Source organism: Epinephelus fuscoguttatus, linkage group LG14 (assembly GCF_011397635.1).
Source record: "Epinephelus fuscoguttatus linkage group LG14, E.fuscoguttatus.final_Chr_v1".
Classification (NCBI taxonomy): domain Eukaryota; kingdom Metazoa; phylum Chordata; class Actinopteri; order Perciformes; family Serranidae; genus Epinephelus; species Epinephelus fuscoguttatus.
The window spans coordinates 36,315,581-36,319,576 of NC_064765.1; the positions used below are offsets into that span (position 1 = coordinate 36,315,581).

Below are 3,996 nucleotides of genomic sequence, written 5' to 3' on the forward strand. Positions count from 1 at the left end.
GGCTCGAATTCATGACCTTCAGATTATGAGATTGAATGCAACCTTCTGAGCCTAAGAGGCACTAAATGCTGCCAAACTGCACAGGTCAAGTTAAATCTACAGCATCTTTTATCTCAAATGAACAGAAATGACTGCTTGTCCTTCGTACAAATATTCCCTCTATGGGTAAGGCCCCATTCAAGAAAGCAGTGAAAGCTTAGTGCATTGGCCGGGAATCGGACCCGGGTCTCCCGCGTGGCAGGCGAGAATTCTACCACTGAACCACCAATGCTCACAAAGTCTGTCACAATGTCTCTGAAACATGGGTTCGACATGTGTAGTTCACTGCAGATAATTCCAGGCAAGGACAAAAGACTCGCCCTGTGTGAGGCTCGAATTCATGACCTTCAGATTCTGAGATTGAAACTCAACCTTCGGAGCCTAAGACGCACTAAATGCTGCCAAACTGCACAAGTCAAATCTTGACTGCTTGTCCTTAGTACAAATATCCCCTTTATGGACAAGGCCCGCTTCAAGACAGCAGTTTAAGCTTACTGCATTGGCCGGGAATCAGACCCATGGCAGGCAAGAATTCTACCACTGAACCACCAATGCTCACAAAATCTGTTACAGTGTCTCTGAAACATGGGTTCGACACGTGTGGTTCACTGCAGATAATTCCAGGCAAGGACAGAAGACTTGCCCTGTGTGTGACTCGAATTCATGACCTTCAGATTCTGAGATTGAAACGCAACATTCTGAGCCTAAGAGGCACTAAATGCTGCCAAACTGCACAAGTCAAATCAAATCTACAGCATCTTTTATCTCAAATGAACAGAAATGACTGCTTGTCCTTAGTACAAATATCCCCTTTATTGGCAAGGCCCGATTCAAGAAAGCAGTTTAAGCTCACTGTATTGGCCGGGAATCGGAGCCGGGTCTCCCGCGTGGCAGGCGAGAATTCTACCACTGAACCACCAATGCTCACATGAACTGCCACAGTGTCTCTGAAACATGGGTTCGACACGTGTAGTTCACTGCAGATAATTCCAGGCAAGTACAAAAGACTTGCCCTGTGTGAGACTCGAATTCATGACCTTCAGATTATGAGATTAAAATGCCTTCCCTAAAAAACCTTCTGAGCCTAAGAGGCACTAAATGCTGCCAAACTGCACAAGTCAAATCAAATCTACAGCATCATTTATCCCAAATGAACAGAAATGACTGTTTGTCCTACAAATATCCCCTTTATGGGCAAGGCCCAATTCAAGACAGCAGTTTAAGCTTACTGCATTGGCCAGGAATTGGACCCGGGTCTCCCAAGTGGCAGGTGACAATTCTACCACTGAACCACAGAACCTCCAATGCTCACAAAGTCTGTGAGCATTGGTGGTTAAACCTGTGAGCTTGTAGCTTTGACCTCACTATGGCCGAGGTTCAGAGAAGGTGCCCAGTCAGGGTCGCATTCTAGCATTTCATAGGCTGGTTTGCCTGCAAACACGAAGACATATAAATTTATTTTTAGATGTAGAACAAATTCAACTGATTATTCATTAGAACACGTGTGTAACTTCTTGAGAAACCTCCTTGTCTAATTGTGATGCCAGTTAACAGTTAACGCTAGCCTAACTACGAACATGTGCAGGCAACGCTGCGTAAAAACACATCTTTCCTTCCTAAACAAGTCACACTGGTTATTTCCACACGATATTTATAACTTACCTTTGTGAAAATGCTTTGAACACACCACCATGTGTGGTGGAGTGTTGTCGAGGTAATGTTCAGTCTCCTTACTGCTGCTACCCATGCCATTCGTCGCCTCTTTGTGACCTCCGTGACGTGGCTTGAGCTGTTTTTCTTCCACGATGGAATACGATAGAAGCCTAATCCTTTGATTAACCCATGGCGATCGTGAGAACGGCTATGGCAGTTGACAATGCAGCAGCTAATCGGCATTTTGTTAGTTGGCAGTCTAGACTCAATTCAATCCTCTTCTTCTTCTCATTCGATTCAATTACATTTGGCGCCTCTGCTCTTTGTATACGCGAGGTCCCGCGATGCTTTGCGTTCACCGTGGGGAATATGTCATTGATGACGACACGTCTGCAATCTCTATAAAGAGGCATTCATGAGGACAGCTACATATTCTGTTGCAAAGCCGCTTAGGAGTCTATCAAATTGATGAACCGCCAGCTGCCATTGTTAGCTTAGCCTCTGTTGTTGTTTTGCGGCAGCCTCCAGAGGTGAATACAGATAAGGTAAGGGGCGTGACATTTCTGATACACACTCTAAGCGTTTCACCAATCACAACAGACTGAGCGAGCTGACCAATCAGAGCAGACTGGGCTGCTGGGGAGGCGGGACATACACCAAACACAGCGTTTCAGACAGAGGTGCTGCAGCAGTGAGCAGTGCAAGACATATAATGTGTGTTTTGAACATTAAAGCACATAAATCTATTCCACTAGACCCCAATATTACATATTTATATCAACATGACCCTGAAAAAAGCATAATAGGTCTCCTTTAACAGTGAGATCAATGAGTTAGAGTTTACAGTGAACCTGGGTACAAATCCTAGTTGTCTCAGATTAGTTATTTGTGGTGTCAAATAAGTTCTTGAGAGCATTAATACAGAGATGTTGAGCTTTTCAAATGATGATCAGTATAAGTGTGTGCTTGTAAATCACCCCTTAAACCTGTCAAACGCTGCTAGAGGCATGACAGTTTGCAAGTGTGCAGAAATTATTTGTAGTTGTAGAAAAGAACTTCTGATACATGATTTTTGCCTCACTGGATTAGTTAAAGATTAAATCCATATAGATAACATAACGACTAAAAGTTGATTAAAATGTCATTAATGTTCATTGACTAAAACAGTGAAGGATAGAAATGACTAAAATGTCACTAAAACAAATAAGCATTTTTGTCTCAAGACTAAATCTAAAATAGCTGTCAAAATTAACACTGCAACTGGTCATGTTACATTTTGAGGTAAACTCATAAAAAAGAAAATGTCCAGTGCTCACCACAGCAGGTAATCTCTTACACTTTCTCTTACACAATCTGGATTCAGAGAGAGAAAGAGAATATGGCAGCAGAATGGCCAGATCTGTGCCCTCTGGTTCAAATAGTAGTGGTAGTGGTAATGGTGGGAAGCAGGGGGCTCAACTCAAATTACCTGGGGGCCATTGGCTAGGCTGCTCTCCTCTAAGGAGGCTGCTTGCACACAAAGAAATTAATAAATTACAGTGTTACATTCTTTGAACAACACACTTTATGCATTATGCACTTAAAGGCTGAGCAACCCATGTTCACCTCTCCTCTCTGTTGTTCCTACCATGGTAGGTACAACAGGTACAGTTGGTATGTTTAGTGCCACTGAGGCTGTATTCATGGAGAACAGCACCTCTCTGCTTACTCTGTTTTCTCACAGAGCTTATTTGGAAGCTAAATTAGTAGACATAGTATCTCCCTCTGTCTCTGGTGGCGGTGTTTATGAAAACATATATGTTTTTGTGAAAAATCAGACCCAAGGTTTCAACATTCAGACCGTAGTGGGAGAATGAATGTTGACCATAGGCCTGGCTCAGGAATGCAGCTTCATTAAAGAGAGGTCAGGTAACCTGCTAGAATATTAAATAATAAATGTGAAATAAGTGACTGTAATGAAAAAACAACAAAAATAAATTCTAAACATGTTGGGGACTTATCCTGATGTGAGGTGAATCGCATCTCCAGGCAGAGAAATTGAGACTTCTTCTTCTGCAAACCCAAACTCCAGGTTTCAAAACATCCTTTTAGACATCACAGGCATCCTGTATCACACACTTTATTTTTACAAACAAGTTACATTTCAACAACATCATCAAACTGTGCATTATTTTGCAGTGCAGAATGGCCCCAGAGAGCAGAAACACTAAAACTAGAGGTTAACAAACAGTGAAGCTTTATTTAATATCCCATGCCATTGTTGAAGTCAAAAGAATAACTGACCCAGAGCAACTTCAGTGTATC

At 42.4% G+C, this 3,996-nt stretch overlaps 2 non-coding genes across 2 annotated transcripts; both read right to left on the bottom strand.

The window, feature by feature from the left end:
• Positions 1 to 200: 200 nt before the first annotated feature.
• Positions 201 to 271, bottom strand: trnag-gcc (transfer RNA glycine (anticodon GCC)). Its single transcript has one exon. It is a non-coding gene; the product is annotated as a tRNA-Gly (tRNA).
• A 621-nt stretch (positions 272 to 892) lies between these two features.
• trnag-gcc (transfer RNA glycine (anticodon GCC)) lies at positions 893 to 963 on the bottom strand. The gene has a single exon. It is a non-coding gene; the product is annotated as a tRNA-Gly (tRNA).
• Positions 964 to 3,996: the final 3,033 nt, after the last annotated feature.